Below are 17,887 nucleotides of genomic sequence, written 5' to 3'. Positions count from 1 at the left end.
AGGTTCTTCAGGTCATCCATAGACCTTTGCCAGTGCTGTTGGTTCAGACCTTCTCAAAGACCTGTTCAAAGATGATACAATTTATGGGTGACTTTTCCTTATTATTTTGCAGAGCAACTTGCAGAGAAGTGCAGCTTTCCTCTACAGAAACATATTGCTCACCTCGGCATGATTAACTTTCAGTGATGCCTAGTAGTAATCAATTTCTTCTGCACTGAAAGAAGTCATGGCTTCTGCCAGAACTGTACATCACCAGTGCTGAATCCAAGCTTTCAAGCTTCCACTTTGAGAAATCTCGTTATTCCTATCCTCATTCCTTACCCTGCCCAGCAAGGTGAGGGAGTCACTGCCCCTGGAGGTGTTCAAGAACTGTGGAGATGTGGCACTGAGGAACGTGGTTGGTGGGCATGGGCTGGGTTTGGACCCAGGTGATCATAGTTGTCTTTTCCAACCTTAATGATTCAGTGATTGCCAATATTTTTTTGGTGTGGTCCCTTCCTAAGGGAGGTAAATTGCCTGACTGCCATGCATTCAGCCCATCAGTCTGGGTAGAGTTCACCACTGAACTTTGGTCCCTTGGGAGCAGAGCCTCTGTCCCTGGGCCGAGCTCTGCCTACAGCTGCTGCGAGTTGCTAAGAGACAGCTCGTCACTGTGCAGGGCAGCAATCAGCTGCATGCAGGTAATTAAAGCCACAACTGCTTCATTATTAACCCTTTGTTGATTTTAAAAGTATATATTAAATTTAATACCTTCCTCTCTATAGCCCAAGCCAACAGCACAATGCTCCACATGCATCCACATCCATCAGGTGCTGTCTGTTTGTCTGTTTGACTGTTCTTCCTTTGGAGATGGCTTCCAGGGACTCTGTCTCTGCTCTCACCATGACCTCACCCTCCTCAGCTGAGTAATTCCTACCAAGACAATGCGCTTTCCCTGCCGTGTTTGCCACTCTCCTGTGTTTCAGCAAGGCAAATAACTCAGGCTGTCTCCCATCACCAGTCAGCCTTGTTTGCTCAATTTTGCTGTTCTATTTCTTGCTTTATTCAGTCAGCATGTATTTATGTACCTTGTGTCCTTTTTCTGCCTGCCCATTTCTATTGGACTTCATCACTGTCCATGTTGTTGGGCTTTCCTGGCAGGGCTGTGGATCTCATACTGCTGTTTCTTCAGGCCAGCTGTCTCTTCTCTCCTCATTTTTTCCCAGGAGAGCAACATGCATCACTTCAGCTCTGCTCCTCACCTGCAGCATTTAGTTTTAACGCACTCAGTCTTGCTGATTTCCATCCTTCCTTCTCCTAAGCCTGGGTGACTCTCTTCTTGCATCCTTTTCCCAGGACAGAGAGAGCCTCCAGCTGCAGACCTGTGGTGTTGTTTAGCCATCAACACTCTCCCCAAGCACTCAGCAGCAGCTGCCCATCCTCCACTTGCCTCAGGCAAGTGATGCACAGGCATTAACCAAGCACTGGAGATCAGGGTTTGGCTGCTGTTAACCCCCACCCAATGAGTCCAAACCTAAGGACTGCAGATGAAGGGTTTTCTGCTGATTCACCAGTTTGGAGACCTGCCTTTGGGTGGGATTTTTTAATTTTTCTTCCCCTTACGAGCTCCCCATTATGGAGCTTCAGGATGTAGCAGAAAGGCTTTCCCTAATGGCTCCTGTTCTTGTCTTCCTACCCGATCTGGTGTAGGGAAATGCTGTGCAGTTGGTGTTGGGACAGGAATGAGGTTCCCTGTCCTGCATGGCTGAACTCAGAGCTGTGATTTAGAGCCGTGATTTAGAGCCATTCACCACTGCCAGAAGCACCTGTAGAGACTTTATTCCTCAGCCCCTCAGCTGAATCACAAATGACAGAAAGAGCTGAAGACATAATGACCCTTGAGGTAGGAGAAATTATTTACCAAACCGTAGATAAGACGACTGTTATCTCCTGTATTGTGTTTCAGGCAACCAATCTATTGCAGATGTTACCATAGCCATGCTGTTTAATTTAAAATTGTCCTGCATTCCTTATGTCTCAAATTCTTTTTCTGGGAAACAAAATCCTTTCATAACCTAAATGCAGCACAGGAGATGAGAATGGCTGGTTTGTGGATGTATGTGGCCATTCCAAGGGAGCTTTATGTAATTGTTTTTTAAATAGAAATGCTTGCTCTGTTTTTATTTTTTTTTTTTTAGTCTGGTTCATCCTGGTTTTGTCGGCTGCCATATGTTTTCTGACATATGCTCCTTGTCTAGCAATAAAAAGCTACCGAGACTAAGAAGCCTTCATTAATTTGTAGCAGGCAGAATAAGAGCTCCTCTCATTGTACTAATTTTGGGGACTCGGCAGCAGATATAATATAATACAGGGATTATGAAGGAGTTCTTACCAGTGGTTTCCTGGAATAATAGTCTTTGTGCGTGGGTCAAAAGGGCAAGGATTAACAAAACTGTTGGTAATCAGAGACAGAAGACCAGTCTACTTACCTTTAACTCTTAAAATCCCTCTCTCAAAAGGGGAAATGGTGCTGGCGTGGAAAGCCTTGCTGTTGTTCTGAATTGGATATGATTCCTATCCCCCAAAACTCATTCATTTTGGACAAACCCCTGATGCAAATATCAGCAATCCTGAGCTGTTCCTCCCATGACTTGGGAGTGCTGCAGAAACTGGGGTGTTTTCTACAAGATGACACTGCACGGTGGCCATTGGTCACACACTATAATGGAGTGGCAATCAAAGCTGTCAAAGAAAAGGATCTACATGCAGACACTTGATTATATTTGTCCTGGGATACTTCTGTGCTAAAGGATTTTCAAGTTTTAATCAGTCTACATTAACGGTGATGCTCTTGCAGTTGGTCGTGGAAAGAAAGCAGTCGTTGATTGTACTAAAAGCATTAAGTGACCTCTGCTAATTAAAAGACAACGTCAGTGCAGCTGAGTGGAGTGCCTGGGTCTTTAGATGAACATTAAATGAAAATCAAAGTGTTTGTAGGAAGTAAATGTGGTAAAGGTAAGGGCCTTGTTTGTGGAAGAAGCAGGTCATGTTTCAGTAAAGATTCAGAAGTCCATTAATGATATCCAATACACCATATGCAAGCAATATGTTGAAGAAGTCCAGCCTTCCACCAGCTGCAAAACGTCTTCTCTTGCTTTACCTTGGCTGGGGCACTTCACTCAGGAAAACCTGTGAGCTAGTGAATCTCTGTTGTCCATAAATAAGCTAAATGCATTTCCTCACCAACACACGTCACCTTTTACATGACCCAGACGCTCGGTGTTAAGTTCCGTGTTAGGTAATGATGCAGTCAGTGTCTACATATGCAGTCTTGCTTGCCTTCTGCATTTATCTTTGTGTCTGGGAGAGAAAACAGAACAGGTACAGTAACTGTATATAAGCACATCCCTCACTCATCTGAGTAGACTGTAGATGGGCTCTTGTTTTCAGTGTTTTTAAGAGTCATATCTACACCTGAAGGTGTTTTAAAGAAGCTATTTCTTTAAAAAGCCGTACAATGAAATACATTCTTGGCATGGAGACTCTTGGAGCGTGTGATGAATATTTTAATAGTTAAAACTCTAGCCAGAGAGAAACGAAATGATTTAGTGCTCTAAATAAATCTCTTTGTGGGTTTTAATGTGCAAGAATGGACAACAATGGCTGTAAAACTTTCCCCCATACTTAGGTCTGTGCCATAGTACACTTTGTGTACGTTATATCCGCAGCAGTAATGGTTTGTTATGTCTTTTCAGATGCTGAGAGAGGGTATTAAAACAATTTTTCTCCTCCAGCACTTTGCATAATAACCTTTAGGTTTTGAGCAGAGAGTTTAGACCTTTGGTCATGGTTGCAGATGTTCATTCTCAGCACCTTTGGTCTCGGGCTGTGGCTCTTGTTAATTCAAAGCTTTTCTGTCCTGTGCCTGGAAGTGTAAATCGGAGATAGGGAAATCCTGGGGATGCTGCGTGCAGAAGGGCCAAAGGTTTCTGTACAGAGCAGCTCAGGCAGCACCAGTTGTAGGGACCTCTGCTCTCACGTGGCTGCAAAATATCTTGGGACCGCAGCAAGTTTCAGACTGAAATGGATAACGTTTTGTTGTGTCACAGCTTAACGTTTCCATGTCCTTCTCCCCCTCTCCTATATCTCAGTTCCATTTCCATAAGTTGGTATCCTCTGTGTGAACGGGAGTCCATCAGGATTAGTTCTTGTAGTAAGGCTGACCTTCTGGCGAGTCTTTCTGCTGATTGAATTGCTTGTGTTTTCTTGCTTTTGTAGTAATTCCTGTTGCTGTAAGTAGTGAATGCAATTGCTGAAATGATGGTGCCAATGTAAATTATTAAAATTACATAGAATCATAAAAATGAATTGTACATAAAAAGATACAGAACAAGGCAGTGTGGCTTGAGCTTCTAAGTTCCTTTGGAACATTCTCTAGTATTTATAATACAGACAAGCTATGCCCTAAATACAGTTATTTTGTTTGTCTTCATGTGTTTTCCAAAGTAATGTGTTTGGATGCCTCAGTTTTAAGGCTTCCTGTGTTCCTTGAAGAAAATGGTCTGCTAATGGCTTTGGGTTTTGTCATAATTTTGGAAAGCATCTGGGGTTGGATGCTCAAAAAACATCCAAAATCACAAGTCACTTCTGAATATGTATATGTGATGTGGGATGTTTATAATAAAGATGCAATGAAGAAATTTGGCTCCGCATCTGATCTATATGTTCATAATGTGCATAATGTCTATTTGTAATGAAATGGAAGAGTTATTGAGAATCAATGCATTAAACTAAGCTTTTGTCACCTGCTGGCCCTCTAGCCTCACAATAATAAAACAAAATGTTCCAGTTTTCCCCTTCTTGTGGCAGGTGCTCAGGGAGAAGATATAGGAAGTGTCATGAGAAGCTGGAGAGAAGCACGAAGCAGCACAGATGTAAGGTCGGTCTCGTACAGGGGGAAAAAAAGAGTACAGTGCATAATCTCAGCCCTTGATGGAGAAGATATGGTGAAATGTTGACTCTAATTGCCATGGGACACAGATTAGCAGATGGTCCCATGGATAGACTGCTCTCCATGTCTATAAATAGCACCAGTTAATTTATGCAAGATCTTTCTTTTCTTTTATAGCCATCTCCCAATGTGTCAATATCTTTCTGGCGAGGAAGTACCAGCTCTGGAGCTGGAATGCCGGTCCTGTCTAAAGCCCTGCTATCTCATGATTACATTACAGCAAAAAAGCGTCTGATCAAGTGACTCATGATTGAAAAGACAGGCAGTGACAGCCTGATCTGAATGCACCTTCATTTCAAAAATAACTATCGGGTATCTGCAAGTCAGCTGGAATAATAGCAGTGAGAAGCGGGGAAGGCAGCACGGCTCCAAGCGGGGTCAGGGAGCTTTGTGCCATTCCCCATCTCACGCTGCCCGAGCGGAGTTTTGCTTTGCAGATCTCTTCTGCATCTGGTTTCCACCTCCCTGCTGGAAGGGATGAGCTGAAGCTGGTGGGAAACCTCGTATTTCTAAGCTTGCCTTCATCAAGGCTGATGGACAGCTCTGGTGGGTAAGGAGCTGTAATTAAATAAGGAATGAATGTAGTTTTTGAGAAGCTTCCTTGTAAGAAGGTGGTTTTTCTTTTTTTCTGTCATTTTTCTTAAGAGCACTTTCTCTTCTCAACATGAACAAAATATCTGCTAGCCTTGAGCCATCCCTTTGTGCACCCCCTGGTCAGGTCAGTGAAAATGTAACAGGGGACCTGCAGAGTGAGTGGCTTTGTGCCATCTCGAGCCTAATGCCAATCAAAATCAGTCACCAGAAACGTGCATGGGAAGACCCAGGCCAGGTTCTTCTCTGTGATGAATCTAAACCCTGCTTGGTTCAGTAGGGATATTTTAGATTTGTCTATGTGTGATTTAGAGCAGATTTTGGACCCTGCTCATGAGCATTATGCCTTTTCCTGCAGGAAGAGAGATTGTTTGTGACCTTAGTTAAACTAAGCAGCTTTAATCATCGGGTATGGAAACACCAAGACTGGGCTGGGGACATAGCCATGAGAATCCTATAATCTTTGGTTAAGTTGTAATGAAATTGTCCAGGATGAGAAGGAAACAGATGGATTCTGATTAATTTCTCACAAGTGTAGACCTTAGCATCCAGTGTAACATATGTGGTGAGCAAATGTCACTCATGCCTCCAAAGTGCAGAAAATATCACTATTGTCAGGATATATTCATTGGCATATTGGCTGCTGAACTCCCGAGGGTATAAAGATGCTGTGCATTACATTTAGTCCTGAATTAAATATTCAGAGGCAGAGATACCTAACCCATCCCTGTATGCCTCACTGGTTATCACAGTTGAACTTAATGAATTAAAAGAGGGAGGGGAAGGGAGATCTTCCCCTTCCTTTGTAAATCGTTATTTACTGTGGGAGGAACATCAAGATGGCTTGATATTTCTGCATTACAGCATTCAGTTGGCTGGCAATAGAGCCTGAGTTAGGAAAATAATGCAGCTTTGAGCTGTAAATGAGCAACTACGCTACTTTGATCTTGTACTGATAGAAATCAGAGCCTGGCTCTGTGTTTGTGGAGTCGCTCTGGTTTCTGTCACTTCTATAATCTATTCCATGTAATTGCATATTTAAAAGAAATGAAGTTCATTTATTGATTGTCACTGTATTGTTTAAGGCAGGTAAACATAAGAGGCCAGAGCTCCTTGCTCTTCTCTCCGTGCAGACTTAGGAAGTCGAAGGAGCTATGCATGCAAGTAAAGCGAGGCCCCATCTGCGCTGAGGAAAGATATTCATTACAGCTGACTTGTCCTGTTAGAATTACTGCCCCAGACTGTTTCTCAAGAAAAAGATGTCACTAAGATATCTATTAGAGTATTTCACTGCCGAACTTGGGAACCAAATATTGAGCAGTTGGACTCCTGCACAGCCCAGGCTCTGTCCATGGACGTGATCCCCTCTTCCAGGCCGTCCCCCTGCAAAACTGTGCAAAGCATACGTTGGTGTTTTCTTTTCTGAAAATGAAATCCTCATTAGAAAAATAGGGGAAAAATAGGAACTTTGCTCTCTGCTCTGCTGTATGTTGCAACTGTGTCTATCTTAATTTGTAGATTTTCCTCTTCCCCTTTGGCAAACATTGTTCCGGCTCACATTACGAGCTGGTTGGTCTTAATGATCTCATTTTTATCAGCTGCATGGACATCTTTTTGGGAAGCTGACACACCTCAAAAGGAGCTTTATTTCTGACTGAGGAAAACGAAGCTGGTAGGACTGAAGAAAGCTGGAGGCAGCCACGTTTGCTGCTGTCACCGAGCGGCCGAACCCCTCTCACTCCTCCCCATACAGTGTTTTGTTTTGTTCTAAATTGAAGATGCAGCAAATTTGAGTAATAGCTGTGACTTTGCTAAATGGCACCCATCTGCTAAAGTCATAACCTTCATTTTAATTAAGACCTCTAGTTTTGTAAAGCTTGACCTGCGATTCTTCTTTCTCTTTTCCATCATCTAATTCTCCGACCTGCGCTGGCCTACAGGCTCCCGGTGCCTTGTGAAGCACAGCAGTATTGGGTTTGAGTTCTGCACTCATTAGAGACAACTAGCAGTCTCTGTTCTTAAACTTTAAAAAATCCTAATAAGACAATCAGACTCTGATTCTTCAGGAAGCTGCTACACCGCTGAGTGTTGGTTTTGCTGAAATTCCTGCCACTGGCTGTTTCCAACCATTTTTGCCTGGTTTTGCCTTAATTATATACCAGAAGGGATGGGATAACTCATTCATCTACAAACTTGGTGAACAATAGCGCTTCGCCAGCTTAAAACTTCTTTTCTTCTGTTTTTCTGGTTTTGTTTTTCCCATGCTTCCCAATAGTGCCCCATTTGGAGCTCCTCCATGAAGCACTCTCACCAGAGCCAATGGGACAACATTTCATCATTGCTTATCGCATCAAGACTGCACAAAACAACACCAACCCAGGGCTGAACTCCAAAATCACTGAGCAAGGTTAGACTGGCTCTTTTTTCCTCTGTTTTATCACATGGCACTGGAGCTTCCTTGAAATGCACGGTCCCCATTTGCCATCCTGGAGACCAGAAGCGGCACAGGGGATCCTTGACCCATGAAAGAGCTGATGTTGTGAAACTACATCAGGATATTCTGACCCAGTTTTTGTTGTGTGAAAACCTCAGAGGCTCGACGTGCCATCCTGGCTAAACGCACGGTTTACTGAATAAACCTACAGACTGCATGGCAGGGCAGAGGATTTTGTAGATAACCAGGAAGGCTTGAAGCCATAAGAAGCAAAGCCAAGGAAAGAGATGAGCTCACAGGGAAGCTAAAATGGTGGGTATGGAGATTTTTATTAATGAATTGCAAAGCTGGAGAGAAAAGGAATATACAGCCGATATAGAATTGTTTTGTGCCTAAAAATAGTCCCACAAATGAGTGTAACTGTGATCCTACCCAGCCAAGTGAAGCCATTTCCAACGTGCAGAATGTGGAGAGCAGGCCTGAGCACGCATTGCCTTTGTCTCCTCAGTTGGAGCACAGCACGTGGCAGTCCCAGTTGCTGCTCCCTGCGTGCTGCAAACTGGTGGAGGTATTAAATTGGGGCGTAATGATGAATGAAACTGAGGGACGTGCCTTGATTATCCCAAGTTTCTAATGTATAATTGAATTATTTTGGTAAGTATATTTCAAGCCCTTTGATTTCTGGCCTCTGTTTTTAATTACTCAGCCCCCTCTTGCCCTTGTGCATTATTATGCTGTTCATTAGCATTCAGTGAGACTACAGAAGTTTGACTTCTGAATAAAGTAGCATACGAAAGAGAAAGGATGCTTTTTATCTTACCACTTAATAATTTAAATGGAGCTCTTTTCTTTAATCAATGTTTAATAGTACAATAGCTGTTTATTTAAACTGCGCATTGCCTAATTTTGCAAACAAAAAGGAGAGGAAGGATAAACACATTTAGAAATAATGAGCTTTGTAACTATTGTAATCTTCAAAAGATTTAAAATATCTACAGCGCTTATAACGTCGGTTCATCTCAACGAGACAGTACCATGGGCCTGGATGCATCTGTATCATTTATGCAGCGTTAAGCAGTACAAGCCTATTTTATATTTGCAGGAAGCAGAAAACCTTGCTAATTGCAAAACCGAAAGCTACTCAGCAGCGTTAATATTGTTGGCATGACCGCCAGCTGCGATGATTAGGATGTGTGACAGAGGGAGAGATAATTTGATCACAGGCCTGGGGACTGGGAGCTCCTGTGTCCTGCACCTACAAAGGAAAATACGGGGAGAAAGGCAGTGGGGTAGAAATCCAGTGGGGATGCGCTGAGTGTGTGATGCTTGTTCTATGTCATCAGCAAAATATGGCTCGCTCATTATGGGCTGGAGCTGGGAGCCTGAGCCATGGCAAGGTCAGGGGGACCCGCAGAGCCCGACATAAAAGAGATGGACTAAAGTGCTCATCCCTCTGCTCAACATCCTCATCTGTAAAACAGGAATTGATCAGGGATATCTTGAGGATTTAGAGATATCTGGAGACCGCTTTGGAGGCATTAAAACTAGCGAGCATAATATCTGCATTTCAAAGTACTCTTTGGACATCATTTAATTCATTTTGACAGCAGCCCTGTGCAAGAAACGTGGGCGTCTCCATTGTCTGGATGGGATAACTGAGTCCACAACCAGCCCGAGGGGGACGAGAGCTGAGTGCAGGGGGCACCAGAGCAGGGGAGCAGTGAGATCCAGTCTCCAGCAGCTCAGTTATAAAAGCACCTGTGGCCAGCAGCCTGTTCTATCCACACACGCTGGGGATGTTGATTCTATGTAATCCCCACCTGGTGTCCTGGTCTGGCTCTTTTCAACAAATTATTCCCCAGAGAGAAAGACCTGATCTTTTTCTTCTGTTTTGTGTCTCCTGTCCCCTAAATCCTTCCTTCTGCTGCCAGTACCTCCAGTTCTCTTCCTCTTCCTCCATCCTCCCCCCCCCCCCCTTCCGACCTACTTCTCACAACCCTTTGTGCAAGCTTGGAGTTCCTTCCCTGCTCCACCATTTCTGCCTCCTTTTTGAGGGGTCTGGAGTACAGACTGGAAGGGAACAACTGTGTCAGGAGCAGTAAGCAAAGGGGTGTTAGCTCCATGGGTAAGGACTGAGAGAACTGACCTGATGCCATGGGCTCATTCCTTCCTATTTTGGCTCATTTGTAAGTCCTGTTGACTAGGAGAGCTAAGATAGGTTGTGCTAACGTGGGATGAGGGAGAGCTAAGATGAATTTTTTGGACCCTTTGTTTCAGGCTGAATAAATTTATCCAAGGTATGAGAATCTGCTGCTGGCTTATTAATTCATAATGAGCTGTGGTGTAAAAGCTACAGACATTTTTACTGGTTTTCAAAAGCATGCTTAAAAAAGTTGCAAGTGGCCAACTTGGAAGGCAAATAATGCAATTCCAAATCTATAGCAGTTGAGTGATTTCTTATAATCAAAGTAACCTGCCCTGCTCCACAAAGCATATCTTCAGTGGTTCTTCCTATTTAAAGAATGTTTGTTCTAGATGATGATTTGCATTACAGCAGCACTTAGTCTGATCCTGGCTGCGTTCCCTGCCATCGCATTAAGCTCTACAACCACTTATTGCGAGACGGTGCCCTCCCTCGTATTTAAGCACCTGCCTCCCGCTGAAGCGCGTATTCGGATATCGCTGGCGAAGCACGGAACGGAGGCTGCAAAGTGAGTTGGTGAAGGCTGCGCAGAAAGTCAGTGGCAGAGCAGGAGGCAGACTCCGTTTTCCAGCGTGCTGGAAAGCACTGACCCTGGCTTCGCAGTCGCTCTCTCACTTTTTTCCATCTGAACTAAATTCCCGAGCGTGATGATTTATTGATAACACGCAGAACTGTGGTGTCCGGAGCCGTAGTGACCAGATCCGTGATAAGAGGAGGGGGAGGTGGTGGCCCTGAACCTTCTCTCCCTTCTCAAGTTGCGGCTTTCTCCGGAAGATGCTGCGAACTCTGGCCGGGCTGCAGGCTGAGGAAACGTCTCCTTCCTCCTCCTCATCCTCTCTCTGCCGGACCGCGGCGGGGCTCAGCTGAGGTCCGGGCTGCTCTGCAGCTCCACGCCCGAGCCCAGCTGGGCGGGCAGCTCCATCTCCGAGCAGCGCAACCTTCCCGACAGCACGCCGGCCGCCCGGTGCGGAGAGGCACGGTGAGAACCGTCTGGAGAGCGGGGGGAACCCCGGCACCGGGGGAGAAGGGGGAGAGAGGGAGGGAGGTAGAGAAACGAGGGCCGTGATACCGCGCTTCCTCCCCGCCCGCTTCTGAAGAGGAGGAGTGGGAGGGGAGCTCCGAAGGTACTCAGAGCCACCGCCGAGCCGGTGCGGAGCATCGTCCTGTCGGCAGCTGAAGGGCGGTGCGCTGCCCGCTGCCATCCGGAGGCACGGAGCCAGGTAGGTGGCGGTGGGAGCGCCGGCACAGCGCGTCCCGCACGGAGGCAATGGGGGAGCGCCTGAGAGCTCGGCTTCACCCGCAAAGACTTGCTGGGATCGGGCTGCCCCGGGCCGCAGGCTCCGTGCCCGGCAGCCCCCCGGCTTGGAGGGGCTGGGATGGGGTATTAGCGCTTTAGAAAGGCGCTGCGGGCTGGGCATGCTCTGGCAGCGGGAGTGCGGCTGTGGGAGTCACGCTGAAAGTATTCCTATTATATTGAAATATACAGACGTATTGCTGTGTGTGAAACTCACTCACTGCCATAGTTAGTCCGGTGAATCCGGTGACTCGGATGGCACTAGCAGTCGAGCAGCTTGCTTTGCAGATATCACTCTTACTTTTGGGTTGTGTTCTTTTTCCCTTTTTAGAAATGTTTTTAATTTCACTATCAATTTTATAGCTTCTGAAATACTTTCATTTCCAAGATCTGGTTGTTGTTTCTTACCACTGTACTTTTATCTTTACAAGCGGGAGGGCTTGAAGACTTACTTTCTTTAAAATAGAACTCTAATAACACCCACTCCTTTCAGTGAGGCATGTGTTATTTCCTGAGCCCACCAAGTTCGGTTTGACAAAATGAAAAAGCTGAAAGAGATGATTTAAGGGATGCCACTTTCTTTGTTTCAACAAGTTGCTTTGTTCTCTGATCCGGTAATTTCCTCTCAAACTCGAGTTTGTCATCGTTATGTAGATGATGTGGTGATACGTGTGATGTTAAACCTGCAGTCACTGGGGATTAATGCATGGGCATGACATCATCGACAGCCAATGAGGGGATGGTTTTGGTCACGTACTGACCCAAACTGCCTTCCAAACTGATGTGGTGATCCTGCCCTGCTCTGATGGTATAACACAAGTTTGGACATACAGGGTGGCTTCCTAGCATGTTTTCATTGTTCTGCTCTGTCTTGTGCCCTCTGAGACAGGCATGGTTCATTAAACAGACACGTGTGTATGGTTAGTCTGATGGATCAAAGATTTGGGAAGAGTTGGACATACTAGTTACCTGATGTTGATAGATATGATGTGGCTGAGCCGCTTGTTGGCAGAATACAAACAGCCAAGGAGCTCTCAGGCTCTGTGGCTGGAAGGCTGCATGGGCAATGTGTGAGGGCACACAGAGGCTGTACCTGTACGAACTGCACCTCAGCACTTGGAGCAGAGCTGCTCACGTGGAGGTGGGCATAAATACAGTGCTGGAGGGTGAGGAGGAAAACCACGCAGCCAGTGGGTGCTGCTGGAGCTTGAGGGGCAGGACAGCCTGCATCCCCATGCCACGCTGGTGAGTCCTGCTGTGCTTTTGCCTTCACCCCAGGACCTGGACGTCTCTGTGCTGCTGATGTCCAGCAGGGCTGAAACTCTCAGCCTCTAATCCTGCTATGTTGCCCTTGGATGGCTTAAACTCAGCTGTCTAAGGTAGCTTTTGCAGAATCACAGCACATGTTACCAAGCACAGCCTGCCCCTTAGAATGGGCATTTCTGCTTCTGTAACCTTCATCAGTCTGCAGCAGATTTGTTCAAGTTCCCTGCAGGTCAGTGGGGGTCCTCAGCACTGGCTGTGTGAGGCGTGTGTCAGTATCACAGATATTTGCACACAAATCATGTGTATCAGTTTAACCACTTTAACTATTTTCTAATGGAGTTCTTACCCTCAAACATAAAATTTTGGTCCAGAGTTCATCCCTGAAGTTTAAAATATTATTTTTTTTTGTCTGTAGTTGTGTGTACACACACGCAAACTCTCTTATCTGTGTCTTTGCATTGGTAGCCATTTGTATTGAGGGAACCATGCAGAATATTAGCAATAGAGCAGATGTGCCTCAGAGGTACATGTGATTCTTACACCTTTGATGCCAATAAAATGTGACAGGATACATCTAATGAATTACCTTTAAATTAGAAAGCAGTAAACAAGCCATCATTGGATTAGGGGAGTATTAAAATGAGAAGAATGTTAGTGTCTTTTGGTATCCTGTGGCACGTTTTTACCAGCTAGGAAATAACATGGGCTGCTGCAGAGAGAAAGGGTCTCTAGAGAACTGTAATGATTTTCATCTGTGTGAAATAGATTTTTTTTTTTTAAATGCTATTACTTACTATCTCATGTTTAGATGATGCTATAGCTGAATTCTTTTCTTTCTCCTACTTTCACACCTATGTTTACTATTATTTTTCTTCAGTGCTGGCGCAAGGCAAAGGTTTGGTGTACCCTGGTAATTAAAAGCTCCTAATTGTACAAGAAGAACACATGCAAAATGATACAAGAGGCTTAGTGATAGATTTCAGACCAACTCTGAACAGTTTTTCTTCCTCACCAGGGTGCAGAGATGTTCTGGTCCATGCCCATGTATTCCATAGCACTTTTGCCCAACAGAAGGCTGTCCCAGTTCTGATAATTCTGGGATATGACTGAAGTTGTATGGAAGCAGATTTATATCTGCTCCTAAGAACAAGATTAAACCCAGCAATTCTCTGGGTTGTACGTCTGACCAAGGAAGCGTTCCCTGGTATTGCCTCCCAGATATGATGGGCCTGGCTTACATAATTAACAACCAGTTGGAGGTACTTGTGCAGAGCAGCTCTTGATCTCCCCATGCTGACCTTTAATCAATCTGAAGCCAACACCTGCTGCCTTTGCTCAGGCAAGATGACCAATTAAGGACTGGGCTTTGAATGGAAAGAGCAGAATTTGGCCAGCGCTGCTGAAGTGGTAGAAAGAAAAGTATGTTTAAGAAGTAAATACTAAAATACTCAGGTTCATCTAGAATAGGGCTTCTTGTGAAATCTTGAAATTAATATGCTCTTCCAATACTGCATAGCTCTGTTGGCCAATGAAACATCAATTCCTTAATCTAGAGCTAAACTTGAATTTGTGAGTGCAAGTAATTGTTTTGTTTGGAACATCAATATTTAATAACGCTCTAAGACAAATCTTTCACTCACTAACAACATGAATAAGGAGCAGCAAAGACACCTTTGTGTGCTAAGCTTCATTACAGTGTCCCGAGGAAAGTGTCGAGGATATTGCTTTGTCTTAGTTTTTGGAAGAGTTTTCAGAATAAAGAGCTCTCCTCTATGTATGTATCCAATATATTGGATTTTCCTTGTCTCAGTCTTATAGTTTATGGCTCTGGGACTTCTTGCCCCCTCTCAAAGTCTACTCAGGATAACTCTCTCAGCATCTCTTTTTCCCTTTTAAAAATTTGATAACCACTATGCAAGCAGTTGTTTTGAAGCCAGTGCCAACCCTGTAGATCAGAAGATCACAGCACACTTTCACCTGAGGTTAGGCAGTGCAACGTGAGCTGCTTCACAGTAGCAAAGCATCTGGAATACTTGCAAGCTATGGGGATTCCTATTGGGTTGTGTCACTGAAGTCAGGCTCCTTTGCTATTCTAAGGAGTCTTATATGGAGGAACAAAGGATGGTAGATTTCACCTAGTTTTTTCTTTTTTTCTTTTTCCTTTTTTTTTTTTTCCCCAGTAATTATTTTGGAAAGATTGTGAGCTGAAAGACTGATTTCCTCAGAGTCAGTAGAACTATGCCAGAGTAAAGCTTAAATGAAGGAAAGTAGTATCAGGCATCTCTGTGACTCTGAAGGTGACCCATTGTTTTTATTGCCCTTCTGTTGTATTTCAATTTCAGTTACACTTAACAGGGAACATCTATGGAATAAAAACTCTGGTGGGGTCAGGCCTTTCTCCTTGGAGGATATTTCCCTCTGTGCAGCAACAGCACAAGCTTTCCCCCTCCTTCCTTTAAAATAACAAGTCAAGTGCCATGAGGATAAAGGATTAAGTGGCACCACTTCCAGCCTCACCGTTACATGACAGCAATGTTCTGGTTAAAGGCCTTAGTCCCCAGCCCTCAGTGCGGAGTTCCTGCCCCTTTCTGTTCTCCAGCCTGCCACTCTCAGCACCTGGCTGTGCATCACATCCTGGTGAGCTGAGGGATGCAGTATAGCTGGCACCAGCCTGACTTTGATTCTGGAAGTGACTAACCATGTAATAGGAGAAAGCAGGACACTGATGTTTTAAAAAGCTCTTAAAATGTTCCTGGGCTTTTGTCTAGTCAGCAAGAAACTGCTGCCTCAACCAGAATCGTTTGAGTCGTGCCCAGCTATGAGCAAACCAGCTGGCACAAGTTCTTTGGGCAGATCTCAGGTTCCCATCTGCATAATGCAGGTTTTTCATCGAAGTGTTTGCATTTCCTAGGCTGTGTGCCAAATTCACACCTGGAATAGGTTTCTGAAGAGGAGGAAACTCAGTCGTCGTAGGCAGCACTGGATGGGTAGTGATTTTTCTTCTCAACGAAATTAAACAAGTTTCCTTTTTCCTGAGTCATTTCAGATAGTCAATAAAAAAAATTTGAAAATTATTTGTTGGTAGGGTCCCTAGTCTCACACTGGTGCATCTGGCATTTGTATAGACTGAGAGTTATTAAAGCTTCCAGCGTACATTCTGTGCATGTGTAATTAAGGAGTGACTGTACTTTGATGTCTTTTGCTGTGTCATCCGGACTCCCGTTACGGAGGCTGTGGTATTTTATATTGTCATCGGTGAGCAGGAGCATCGCTGCGTGAGTGAATCTGTTTGAAGGACCAGGCTGTGGCTGCTTTAGCCCAGAGAGCACAGTTACGCTTGGTTTTCTTTGCTGCTTCCATTATTCAATGAGAATTATGTGTGTTTATGATAGCCTGATCAGCAAATAGAATTGCATTGCAGATAAAGAGATATAGTGAAAATACAGCGGTTTACATTAATAGGAAGGATTTATCTTGTTGCAGCACTGAATTTATGATGCCAAGCTGTGATATTTTCCTGTTTCAAAAATGTTATATTGCAGTGAGCTGATATCAGAGAGTGATAAAAACGTTTCTTTTTTAATTTAAGCCACTGTAACATGCTAATAATGTTGGGGATAGGAAGAGGAATGTCTTCCGAAATGAATATAATGCATTGATATTATAATTTCTCAATGAAATTAATTTAAGTTAGACTCCTAAGTGGAAATTATTGTTCTGTTGAAACTATAAAACAGGCATGGATGAGATCTTTAACAGAAGCATGATTTTGGACACAAGTCCTGGGGTTAATAAGCTCCACTTAAATTAACCTTTGGGGCTCTTTCTTCATTAGCAGCCCAAGAAGGAAAAAGTGGTGGTGATGATCCCTATGCTGGCCATTCCAGCAGCCTGTGTGCTTTTGACTCCTTGCTTCCTTCCAGCTTCCTGACAAATGCCCAGCAGATATAATTGCCCGAAGGCAAGAGGAGTCATCTTCACTGTTATCTCCTCTTCTGGCTGTTGCCAGGGTCATGTCAATGTCAGGGCTGTGTTTGGGACATCCAGATGCCCTGTTCCTAGAACACGTGATAGAGTGCAAAGGAAATCTTGGTGATGACTGGCAATGTGCTCCCACTGCCACCTGCACGCCGTCCCTGTCAGCTCTGGGGGGAGCTGGCTGAGCCCCCAAGTTACTCAGAGATGCTCCCTGGGTTCTGCCTTGCCAAACATGCAGTGAAGGGTCTTCCCAGTGGCCGCATTTGTGCATCTGAGAAGAGGCTGCTGAAACCTGGTGGTGGGGCTCAGCACCGCTCCTTCCTCAAGAAGCATTGGGATGCAGCGAGCTGGCAAACTTAATGTTGATCAACTGGCATTGTTGTTAGAAAGCCAAACTTTTCCTCTTTCCACATAGGCAGCTTTGTCTCACTCCATGGGATTTTCATTGATTTCACTGGAATGGCCCCAGCACGAATACAGGTAGCTGTAAAAGATCCTGACTGTCTGGTGGGCTCCTGTTGGCTGCATCACTATTTGTACAGAGCACTACCAATGTAATGCAATGACTGTGAAGCACAGTGGTTAGAAAGTAATAAATAATAAATAAAATAGGCCACTGAATCTGAAAAAGGATGAGTAATTCTGTGGAATATAGGAAGTTTGTTGTATGCGTGTATTCCTGTTACAGAAGTCAAACAGCATCTCTGAACCCTTGCACTGATATCCATTACCTGTAAGAGCATAAAAGAGTTTTTGACGCTGTCTTGTTTAGCTGAAATGTGCTACAGGAGTAGCAGATTAACTATGGAAGTGTTTACCTGTTATAGGCTTAACGAGCTGAATGGAGGGGGATAAGCAAAATAATCGTTTTAGTACTGAATTACCCCATGTTTTTTGTGTGCTGCTAAAATGATCTGTTCTGCTTCTGTTTAATTAGAGATTGGTTTCTGCTTAGGGTCCATTAAGAGACCAAAATTTTGTTAGGAAATTTGCCTTTAGGAAGCTGCAGTGATTCTTTTAATTTATGAGTACATCAGGTAAGAAGGATTGTCCCTCTGTTTCAACACCAAATTGACACAGAGGGATGGATGTGAGGTGAAGCAAGGCAATTTCTGGCAGAATCAGTGAAAC

Source organism: Meleagris gallopavo, chromosome 14, assembly GCF_000146605.3.
Source record: "Meleagris gallopavo isolate NT-WF06-2002-E0010 breed Aviagen turkey brand Nicholas breeding stock chromosome 14, Turkey_5.1, whole genome shotgun sequence".
NCBI lineage: Eukaryota > Metazoa > Chordata > Aves > Galliformes > Phasianidae > Meleagris > Meleagris gallopavo.
This window is presented reverse-complemented; position numbering follows the sequence as displayed.